Source organism: Amphiura filiformis, chromosome 15, assembly GCF_039555335.1.
Source record: "Amphiura filiformis chromosome 15, Afil_fr2py, whole genome shotgun sequence".
In the NCBI taxonomy this organism is placed as follows: Eukaryota; Metazoa; Echinodermata; class Ophiuroidea; order Amphilepidida; family Amphiuridae; genus Amphiura; species Amphiura filiformis.
Genome location: NC_092642.1, coordinates 27,999,228 through 28,011,620, shown reverse-complemented (window position 1 = coordinate 28,011,620; position 12,393 = coordinate 27,999,228). Strand labels below are relative to the sequence as shown.

Below are 12,393 nucleotides of genomic sequence, written 5' to 3'. Positions count from 1 at the left end.
AATGATGTATAGTATGAGAAAATGATGAATTCCTCAGTGCGTTTAAACACATAAAAGAATAGGAACTTAGATAGTAGTGCGATCCCACAAGCATGACAAGGTAACTTAATTCTGCCAGCAATAAATTTCTGACAGTACTCTTTGGTTTGCAGATAGCTATTTTGCAAAAAGCATTCTGACAATACTCACACTGATATGTTTTTTCTTTCACCTTGGTGTGAATTTTATAATGGCCTACAAGCATTGTTTTGGGGCAAAATAGTTCTGACAATACTCACACTGATGTTTTTTTCTTTCACCTTGGTGTGAATTTTAAAATGGCCTGCAAGCATTGTTTTGGGGCAAAATAGTTGTGACAATACTCACACTGACAGGGTCACTCTGTGAGTTCTCATGTGTCTTTTCAAAGAACTTTTCTGTGAAAAACATTTCTGACAGTACTCACACTGATAGGGTTTCTCTTTGGTGTGAGTTCTGATATGGTCCACAAGATGATGTTTTTGGGCAAAACATCTTGGACAGTGCTCACACTGAAAGGGTTTTTCTTTGGTGTGATTTCTTATATGGTTCACAAGATCAACATTCTGTTTAAAAAATTTCTGGCAATATTCGCACTGATAGGGTGTACGTTTTTCGTTGGTGTGGATTTTTCTCATGTGTGTTTTCAGGCCACTAGTCTGTATAAAACATTTCTGACAGTATTCACACTGATAAGGTTTCTCATTGGTGTGAATTCGCACATGTCTTTGCAAATCACTCTTTGTGGCAAAACATTTCTGACAGTACTCACACTTATAAGGTTGCTCTTTGGTGTGAAATCTGATGTGTACTGCCAGATCAAAATTCCGTTTAAAACATTTCTGGCAATACCCACACTGATAGGCTTTCTCATTGGAGTGGATTAGCAAGTGCTGTTTCAGACGATACTTGTCATGAAAATATTTCTGACAGTACTCACACTGAAAGGGTTTCTCGTTTGTGTGAATTCTCACATGTTTGCGCATACCAAATTTCCTTGTAAAACGTTTCTGACAGATTTCACACTCATAGGGTTTCTCTTTAGTATGGATTCTCATATGCAATTTTAAATCACGTTTCTCTATAAAAAATTTCTGACAGTACTCGCACTGATTGGCTTGCTCTTTGGTGTGAATTCTGATATGTCTTTGCAAAACAGAATTGAATGTAAAAAAATTCTGACAGTACTCACACTGATGGGTTTTCTTTTCGGTGTGAAATCTGACGTGCACTTTCAGATAATCCTTACTTAAAAAACGTTTCTGACAGTACTCACACTGATAGGGTTTCTCACTGACGTTCAACTTTTTAAACCGGTAGTACCATAGCTTTCTGTGGTTATGCAAATATCCTAGCAGCTCCCTATTTTTTAATAAGCTTTTCGGACAAAAACCACTTTTGCATCTATGAGCCCACACATACTTGAGCATATGTCTATTAACATGGGTTTTCCATTTGTCCAAAGAATAATGCTTGATGCCACAAAATGCACAGGAAAATGGTTTCAAAAGTTTCATTTCCCTCGGCTGCTGATTGTAACTTGTATTACATGTATTTACAGAGTGAAGTTAAGTTTACATGAATCCAACAAAATGTAGATCAAAATATGGTACACTATGTACTATTGCACCATGAAAGTAAATTTTACCAAAGATGAAGATGTCCTTCAATGGATCCACATGAGTTCAAGACCACAACCCTCACTGATGGTTCAACGTTCATTTCCAATTGTAGATTCATCAGTGGATCAACATATCTGAAATGATACAACACAAATTAATATGTTTATTAATAATATTCTATATTTTTAAACCCAAATATTGCATACTTTACAAAATCAAATCGTATTGATAATTAATGATTAGATGCTGCACACGGACTGCGCATTGCATATAGGGTGTACCAATACACCTGTAACAATTCAGGGTGTAACAATAAAATTTATACATATGCATTTGGATTTATCAGGGAAAAACTAAAAGAGTTATGGCACAAATGTTATATACAATACAATCAGTAATATCTTGGCTAAAAGAAGATCACCTTTAGTTGGTTTCTTTACTAGCTTGGGTTTAAAAATTATGTTTATTTTGTTACTAAGTGTCATTAATTTGGGCGAAATTGATGTGGGATGGGACTTCTTTTGCTATACTTGCAATTACTTATGTTTTTCTCGGTTATTTTATGCCTTTTTGTTTTATTATGTTTCTTACTTTATTAGGTTTCTTGCTTTCTTTTTGTTGACAACATGTTAGTCATTTCTCTTTTTTGGAATAAAAGGTAGCCCTGAAAAGGTCTGTTTACTTTGTCTTTGGTTCTTTTGAAGTGAGTTTACTGTGCTGCTCTGCCCTCTACCTGGTTGCCTCCTTGACGAATACCGGTTTCAGCCCTAGTCCTCATTGCATCAATTGTGATGCATATATCCTTGTGCGCTGGATACTTGCGAATATAGCAGTAATACGTTTGCAAAGATCTTGGATTTTGCAACAAATGAAGAAATCAAGTGTTGTGAGGTCTGGTGATCTTGCAGGTCACTCCACAGCAGGACCCATTCCAACCACTCTGTTTGCTGTCCGTGGACAGGGTGAAAAACGGGTACTTGTCTTTAAAAGGGCATATCTTCAAAAGTTGTGAGCCGAATTGTTTTGGTTTATTAAAGCTAACAATTTTAAAAAGGTTTCTTTATATACCAAAATGTATTTGATCGACTTTTCAGAAATAGGCGGAAAAGAAGTAAAGAAAAAAAAAAAAGTATAACACCGTAATGGGTCAATGAGTAACATAAAAATGACCTTGTGTATAGTATTTGGTTCAAAACGCAATCATCTACTAGCCACTATCATTTGAAGACTAAGAATCCTATAGATTTTCCTTGCAGCAACTTAAACATTACCGGAGTCTAGTCGGGCTATATATTCATGATATTTGAGTCTTTACCCGTGATACCACTGAAGCATAAGTGCAAGGAAGCTCAAGGACACTCACGTAAATAGGAAGGTCCGCAATTGTGACAAAAGAGCTAGATTATGCCAAATGTGTCAAGCATGCTGTTGGCCTAGGGATGGGGTACTTCAATATGAAATGGATATAGGTGTAGGGCTGGCACTTTCAAAGTAAAGGGCATTCGGTGAGAGCAAAATATAAAAAAATATGGGATCAGAAGGTGGATGAGAGCATGATTTTTGTTGGCATTCTGTGAGAACAAAATGTACAAAATATGGGGTCATTGGGTGAGAGGTGCACCGTTTGGATCTAAATTAGGGGGAACATTGGGTGATTTGTTTGTTTGTTTTATTTCTTCTTTAACCTGGGACACTCAATCAGTTGAAAAGACAATTAACCATCTGTTCTTCCTTGAGGCCCAGTGAGAATATGGCTTCTTTAAAATGGGGTCTTTGGATGAGAGCCAGAGTAAAGAGTAAAGAGTAAATTTAAAGAGTAAATTTAAAGAGTAAGAGTAAAGAGTCTTAAAGAGTAAATTTCTACATCTTATTTTTTTTTTAAATTAATTTGATTTCAACAAATTGAAAAGGTACGTGTTGCTTTATTTCCCTACAGAATATTGGTAATTTGACCTCAGATGACCCCTGGGTGACCTTGGATGACCCAAAAATGACCTTCCAAAAATTTGGCTCTAAATGTTGACTGTACCCACCAATTTTCATGCCCATACGACAGTTTTAGTAATTTGACCTCAGATGACCCCTGGGTGACCCTGAAATGCCCTTCCAAAATGTGACTCTTAATGTTGACTGTAACCACTAAGTGTCATGCCCATACGACAGTTTTTAGTAATTTGACCTCAGATGACCCCTGGGTGACCTTGGATGACCCCTAAATTACCTTCCGAAACTTTGACTCTAAATGTTGACTGTACCCACAGGGAGACACTGCTGCAGTGTCGGGGAGCCACTGCTGCAGTGTCGGGGAGCTGAAAATTACCTTTGCCAACACCTGCAACCCCGGTTGCAAAGAATCAGTGATGTTTCTGGTGTTGGATTTCCCTTTGGGTGCTCCCAGGAGGATACATGTTTTGTGCTGAATATTGTATAAAGAGCATAGGAGGTGTTACATGGCTTTGATAGGTTAGGGTTAATACTGGTCTCTCAAGAGCACCTTGTGAGTTATGTGCCGGCTGGACTTGTTCCTTAAACTGCTGGAGAACAGTGCGGTTAGACCATGTGTTGTATTCTGGTAGGTTTAGTCTTAGTTCCAAGGTGTTCTGCCATGTCTCACTTTACTATAGCCTTTATCCATTCAGTGTCCACTCAGTATCCTTCATCTAATCCAGCTATGGTTAAAATAGTTTGGAACCACCTATGCCTCAAATACCACCTTAACACACTGTTCAACCAAATATCTTGGATCCATGATGGGCTCTAGCACCAGTGACCTCTCCCGACGGAAGGCGCTTGCTTGGTATACATTTTGGAAACTGGAGCACCTGTGGAGAAGTCCAACAATCACTGTTGCAACAAAAGTCAAGCTGTTTCACACCACTTGTGTTACAGTATTGCTCTATGGCTGCGAGTCCTGGGTGATATCTACTGACATGAAAAATAAGATCAACGCTTTTGGTACATCATGTTACAGGATAATGCTGAACATCAAGCGCACTGACCATGTTAGTAATGAAAGGGTCTATACCATCACCAACACTGTGCCTCTTATCAACTCTGTCAGATCACGACAACTACGATTCCTGGGACATATCCTGAGGATGCAGGAAGATGAACCATGCAGAAGATATGCTCTCTACACCCCATTACATGGTCAAAGAAGACCTGGAAGGCAAAGAACATCCTACTTGTCTTATGTGCAAAAACTGTTGGGGGATTTTGACAACTTTCTACTGCCAGACGCCATTGCCACTTTGGCTTCAGATCGTAGTACATGGAGAAACTTTGTAGTCGCCTGCTTCGCAGCCGAATGAAATGAATGATTGGTAATACCAATTATGGTACTTTCCTTTATTCTACATAAACAAAAATGATGACTAACTGAGTCTAGAACAACTTAGTGGTGTAACAAGTACACTATTTCAATTTAATGATTTCTGGACAAAAATAAACATGCTAAATTGACAATTCAATCTAGGTCCAAAATGAGTTCCTGAAACTTTCTAGTTTCAAAGTTACCAGATATTATGCAGAACGTTACTTTTAATACTTTTTCTTTTGACCAGCAATCTATAGTTGTTTTTTATACCTTAGATGAACCCTTATGACCTTAAAATGACCAACATAAAATTTACCATGTTTTATAAAAATCCAACGATCTTTTACTAATATAACATCAGATGACCTTAAAATTTAGTAACAAATTTAATGATATTGTATCAAAGTTCTATCACAATACGATTATTGAAAATATTTGAAACTCATTTAAACAAGCAATTCCCCTTTAAATCACTCTCAGTGCCTTCGACTAATCCTGTGATTTGGTACGTCGGAAACGGTCTGAAAAGAAAGGCTAATTTTGATTAAAAAGCCCAAATCTAATGTGGAAACCATTAACGATTTCTTTCTGAAAATGACTAAATTGCTTTATTTGAGGCGTTTTCTGGAAACTAGAAAAAGGTCAGAGCATGTTTAATTCAAACAAATTAATAGAATATAGAGAATACACTGACCAATATATATGCCTGTTAATGTTTGAAGCAAATGGACATAAGGTTGTTCATAATATATCAATTTATATTTTCTTTGTATCTTATTGTTTTATCGATAAACAATGTACATGTAGTTAATGAGTTAATATGTATATTTTGCTAAAAATTAATGCAAATGTTCAGGGAACTTTGATTTTGCATACTTTTGCCTTGAAACTTGCTCTAAGTGTTTCTAATAATTATGTTTTAATGTATTATATAGTGAAGCCGCCCTCTAATTTGCATAATTAATGGGCTAATTTGCATAATGCAAATTAATTATGCAAATTAGGGTGGCTAGCTAATTATGCATAAATTATCTGGAAGTCATCAGGAGCAGTTTGACCAAGCTTGAAGCCAATATTCTGTTAAATAAAAAATATATTATGAACATTTATGCACTGTTTTTAGCTACATAAGTCATGTTAGCTCATTAACTATATTGATTATTGATAAAACAACACAATAAAAAGAAATTTAAAATGTTTGTATTATGAAAATCGTATGTCCGATTAGAAAAAGGCGTGTTGATCAGTGTTTGTTTAAACATGAATAGAGCACTTCCAAAATGCCTCAAATACCACCTTAACACACTGTTCATCTTATTTCCATGTCAATTAGGACATAACTACGAATTACCCTTAAACGTGGTCTAGTCGAAATCTGACAAATTTCACTAACATTAGTGTGTCTGTTAAACTCTTTGATGTTTTCTTCTCATATAAAACATGTTTTATTTTGTTTTTAAGTCCCAGTACATATCAGGGAACTCAAATAAGAACAAAATATTTATCCCGACAACCACATCTTAAAAACATTTTTATGGAGATTATCTAAAGCTACAATATGATGCTTACTAAACTTTTGGCTTCAGTTTTTAACCGTTTCCAACGTACCAAATCTGTATGAACTTTATCCAACCCATCTTAACAACTAAAAATCACATTCTAACTAACTAAATTTTTATTTAAAGTTTAATCGTGGGTAATTTCAATATCCTGGCACATAAGATAACAGAGATTTGATGGTGGAGGTAGAACATTTTGAATGTCTCTCGTACATACACAATAATATGCAATTTCTAGCATAGCACAATAATGGGACTAAATGCACAAAACCATAACTTTCTGTGTTCCCATGGTAAAGAGTCACTTGATTTTATACACAATGTTGAGAGTAGGAATTAACTTGAACTAGACTTAGCTGTGGTCTAAGACCACGAACACAGCCGTGTTGTGACCCCTTAATCACATTTGACCCCAAAATATATGAAAACCCGATAGACATTGGCTAATGTCAATGCACGTGTCCACGTGGCATCACTTTGCTATGCTTTTTGTGGCAGAAGGGGTATTTTGAAGGTATATCGTTTTATACCGGAAGTGACCCCTTACTGACCTTATATAGATACTGTGTTATAACAATGCATGCGTGCAAGTGGCGTCACTGTCCTACGTAATTTGTGGAAGAAGCATTTTAAAGGTATTTCGTTTTATTCCGTAAGTGACCCCTTAATGACCTTTGACCCCAAATAAAATAATACCACATATAAACTGGGTAACCACAATTCATGTGTGACATACCGTTACTGTCCTATGTTTTTCTTAGCAAATAAAAATTTTTGAAGGTTTTTCGTTTTATACCGGAAGTGACCCCTTAATAACCTCTGACCCCAAATCTGTGTACACCACATAGACACTGGGTAATAACAATGCATGTGTGCAAGTGGGGTCGCTGTCCTACGTAAGTTGTAGGAGAAGATGCATTTTAGTGGAGAGCACGTTTTTGACCCCTGTGACCCCTGCGTGACCTTTGTCCCCACGAGTTTCATGTGACATGTAGGGGCATGGTCAATGATCATTGTGACCAAGTTAGGTCAAAATCGATGTAAGCATGTGAGTGCTAGAGCAAATGTAATGGTTGACAGAAAGAAGAAGAAGAAACTAGACTTAGCTGTGGTCTAAGACCACGAACACAGCCGTGTTGTGACCCCTTAATGACCTTTGACCCCAAAATATATGAAAACGCCCATAGACATTGGCTAATGTCAACGCATGTGTGCACGTGGCATCACTTTGCCATGTTACTTCAACTTGTGGCAGAAGGGGCATTTTGAAGGTGTTTCGTCTCAGACCGGAAGTGATCCCTTAATGTTATTTGACCCCCAATAAAAAATACCACATATGAATTGGGTAACCACAATTCATGTGTGAACATACTGTTACTGTCCTATGTTTTTCTTAGCAAATAAAAACATTTTGAAGGTTTTTCGTTTTATACCGGAAGTGACCCCTTAATGACCTTTGACCCCAAATCTGTGTACACTCCATAGACACTGGGTAATAACAATGCATGTGTGCAAGTGGCGTCTCTGTCCCACATAATCTGTGGAAGAAGATGCATTTTAAAGGTATTTCGTTTTATACCGGAAGTGACCCCTTAATGAGATTTGACCCCAAATAAAAAATACCACATATACATTGGGTGACTGCAGATCATGTGTGAACATACCGTTACTGTCCCATGTTTTACTTAGCTAATAAAATTTTTTGAAGGTATTTCGTTTTATACCGGAAGTGACCCCTTAATGACCTTTGACCCCAACTCTGTGTACACCCCCATAGACACTGGGTAATAACAATGAATGTGTGCAAGTGGCGTCTCTGTCCCACATAATTTGTGGAAGAAGATGCATTTTAAAGGTATTTCTTTTTATACCGGAAGTAACCCCTTAATGAGCTTTGACCCCAAATAAAAAAATACCACATATACATTGGGTGACTGCAGATCATATGTGAACATACCGTTACTGTGCTATGTTTTACTTAGCTAATAAAAATTTTTGAAGGTTTTTCGTTTTATACCGGAAGTGACCCCTTAATGACCTTTGACCCCAAATCTGTGTACACCACATAGACATTGGGTAATAACAATTCATGTGTGCAAGTGGCGTCGCTGTCATACGTAAGTTGTGGGAGAAGATGCAATTTTAGTTGAAATCACGTTTTTGACCCCTATGACCTCTGCGTGACCTTTGACCCCACAAGTTTCATGTGACATGTAGGGGCACGGTCAATGATCATTGTGACCAAGTTAGGTCAAAATCGATGTAATTTCACGTCACGGCTGTGTAACTAGTGGCAAATGGTGGTCATAGACCACAAACCTAGCTGGGGCGGGTTGGTGTTGTGGAGGTATCTGACCCCTGCAAAATGTTCCAAAAATGTTCCACTGGTCATGACGTTTGTTGTCAAAGAGTTTGAGTTTCGTACTCCTTACAGATGTCCAGAAAATGCAATTTTAAATTTTGACCCCAGATGACCTTTGACCTGACCCCTGCAAAATGTTTAAAATGTTCATCAAGTCTGTTGTCTCTGAGTTTGAGCCCCGTACCCCTTACAGATGTCCAGAAAAGCTATTCTAAGATTTGATCTCTACATGACCTTTGACCTGACCCCTGCAAAATGTTCCCCTGGTCATGAGATTTGTTGTTACTGAATTTGAGCCCCATACCCATTACAGGTATCCAGAAAGTGAAATTTCTAAGATGTGACCCCAGATAACCTTTGACCTGACCCCGGCAAAATGTTCCCCAGATCATTAAGTTTGTTGTCACCAAGTTTGAGCCCAGTACTCCTCACAGATGTACAAGAAATGCATTTCTTAAATTTGACCTCTGTATGACCTTTGACCTGACCCCTGCAAAATGTTCCCCTGGTCATGAGATTTGTTGTCACCAAGTTTGAGCCCCATACCACTTACAGATGTCCAGATAATACAATTGTAAGATTTTACCCCCTTAATGACCTTTGACCCCAATTCTGTATGCAAGTTATAAGCGTGTGGTATAGCCGATGCATATATGCAAATGACATCATTGTACTATATAATATGTGGCAGAAGAGGCATTTTGAAGACATTTGGTTAAATACCGGAAATGCCCCTTTAATGACATTTGACTCCAATTCTGTTTAGACACTATGGGCACTGGATATAGCCAATACATATGTGCAAGTTACGTAATTGTAGGGTGTAACATGTAGAAGTAGAAGCATTTTGAAATTTATTGCCAGAAAGAAGAAAGAAAGAAGAAAGATCGGATAGCAAAACAGTACCTAGCTCGGGGGGTTGAAAACCCCCCAGCTAGGTAAGAACCTGTAAGAAAAAAGACACAGCCGTGACTAACGTCACGGCTGTGTAAAAATGTCTCAAAAAATACAAGATGCCAGTTATATTCCGGTCTGAAACTATCAGACAACATTTTTAACATTAATAACATCACAAATTCGCAACAAACCCAAATTGTGAACAAATCACCCACCGGCAGATTTTTGGCTATTTCTCCATTTACGATCCTGCCCAAAAGTGTCTCCTTTTGACATGACACGTCACATATATAAATACTTTTTGATACAAAATGTACATCATTCTCTATTAGTGATAAAAATGTGCAGTCACTTTCATTTTTAGCCAAATTTACAATGATTTATGGAAATTATACACATTTTTACAGTAATATTTATTACATGACAATCATCAGCTTAAAACAATTCAATCTACAAACTGTTGCGAATCATTTTGTTTTTCTGCAACAGCGATTTATATTATGTGTCCAAAGTAATATTTGCATATGCACATTCTCCTCAATTGTTTTAAAACTATTCAAGCAAAAATAGGACAGAGCACTTAAACATTGAACTTTAGATGTTTTCAAAATTCAAGATGTACCAATCTTACTGGTTGAGTGTTTTTGGAAAATAAAACTACTAAACTATCATGTTTTCTCTTTAGTCCCCCCTGTTGTGCTTTTTCATATTTTCAACAATATTTGAACATTGACAGGGTTTTTATTTTGGTGCACATTGTCATTTATATGATATAGGTAACCTAGGCAAACCTTAGTTAACACATTTACTAGTCAGCGAATTCGCCGAGACCGGGGCCCCAACACAATGCATATTTACATAGAAATTTGAATTTTTTTCGAGAATAGGTGGGTGAAGGAAACCTACATAAATATGTTTTCTATACTTCACTTGACCCAAATATATGATTTTTATGGTGATAATCAAGTCGCACATGGAATTTTAGAGGATTTTGATAGCAGTTCCATTAAAAAAGCTGCTATCGCCATGAGACTAAGATCTAGAAACACCCCCGAAATGCCGTTTTGGGGAATTTTGCTAGCTGAATCTTTTTGATGAAAGTCAATCTTTGACAAGATGTAACTTTGCTACGGAAAGTGCTATGAAAAAAAGGTTTTCAGTTTTGGCTTAGTTTACTCAAGGGCTTTAATTTGATATATAAAACGATGCAATTTGATGTCAAATTTGAATTCACCTAGTATACCTATTATATGTGAACATGCAAATCACTCATTTGAACAACAATAATCCCCAAGTTTTCACCCTATACTATTTTTCACCCAGTTTTGGCATGAAGTGCACTTAAGAGAAACCTCAGGCCGATAATTCTACTGGCAACTCTCAGAATAATATCAAGCATTTGCATAATAACTCGGATTCATTAGAAACTTTATTCAAGAATCCCAAACTCTCAAGCAGTATACAGGCCTGGAAGAAGCAGCACAGAAAATGTCTTTAGCTTTAAATGCTTGGCAGAAAAAGCAATAACATCGAAATTGTCATTAAAATGCTTGATATGAGCAAAGCTTTCGACACGGCAGACAAAGGAAAACTATTCCAAATACTGTCAAACGCACTAGACAAAGACGAACTACACATAATGAAAATACTTATAAAGGACGTCGAACTTCAGATCAAGATAGGAAGCAATACTGGACCCGCCATCAACACGAACGTCGTAGTGCCACAAGGTGATTGCCTTAGCCCAGTTTTATTCACACTTTATCTTGCCGCAGCACTTGATGACAATAATAAACCAGCTACAGAAGATTTACTTCCTAAACACCAGAAAGTCATAACTATACAGACAAATTACAAACCAAATAAATAGAAAACGTAAAAAAACATCCCCAACAGCTGAAGAACGATAACTTAAACTCCCGGGGGGGGGTACTCAAGTTTGGTTTTGGTAGGGACGTGCCACTGAGAATTTGAAAGTGGACCCATAAATATACCAATTTTCCAAGAAATTTGGACCCATTGATATACCAAAAGTCGGCCGAATTTAACCCAAATTGTCTTAGTTTTTACAAATTTTGGCTAGATTAAGGAAAAATTGGGCTATTTTCTGAAAAAATTGAGAAAATTTTGAAAAAAGGACCCATTCATATACCAAAATATGCTTTGAAAAAGGGGTCATTGATATACCAAGAGGCTGAAAATGCTACCCATATTTGCAGCACGTCCCCGTATGGTCATTTGTACTGAGTACCCCCCGGGCTTAAACTATGCAAATGAAAAAAAACCGGAAAAACATAAAATCAAATGGAATGGTGATGACAGTTGGAGATCCTGTAAACATCTCGGATCACTTCTAGACAAAAAATCCGATATCACAAGAAGGAAGCGTCTTATCATAGCAGCTTATAATAAACTAAATCACATTTTCAAAAACAAAAAAGTAACACTCAAAAACAAACTGGGAATTTTCAACACCTACGTAGAAAGTATCTTCTTGTACAACAGCGAATTCTGGACATTAAAAAAATCAACCGAGGAAGAAATTGACACTTTCCAAAGATTTCTCCTGAGAAGGAAACAAAAAAGTGGAGTAATAAAATCAAGACGAGGCCGCTCCTT

The 12,393-nt window shown here is 37.0% G+C and overlaps 1 protein-coding gene across 4 annotated transcripts in view; it reads right to left on the bottom strand.

The window, feature by feature from the left end:
- Positions 1-294: 294 nt before the first annotated feature.
- LOC140171448 (uncharacterized) overlaps positions 295-12,393 on the bottom strand; it is a 179,411-nt gene continuing 167,312 nt past the window's right edge. For 3 of the 4 annotated variants that reach the window (XR_011861600.1, XR_011861603.1, XR_011861605.1), the window contains one exon: positions 295-1,774. The gene's annotated coding sequence lies outside the window, so the exon portion shown is untranslated. The remainder of the gene's footprint in view (positions 1,775-12,393) is intronic. The other variant, XR_011861601.1, reaches the window with a different exon arrangement.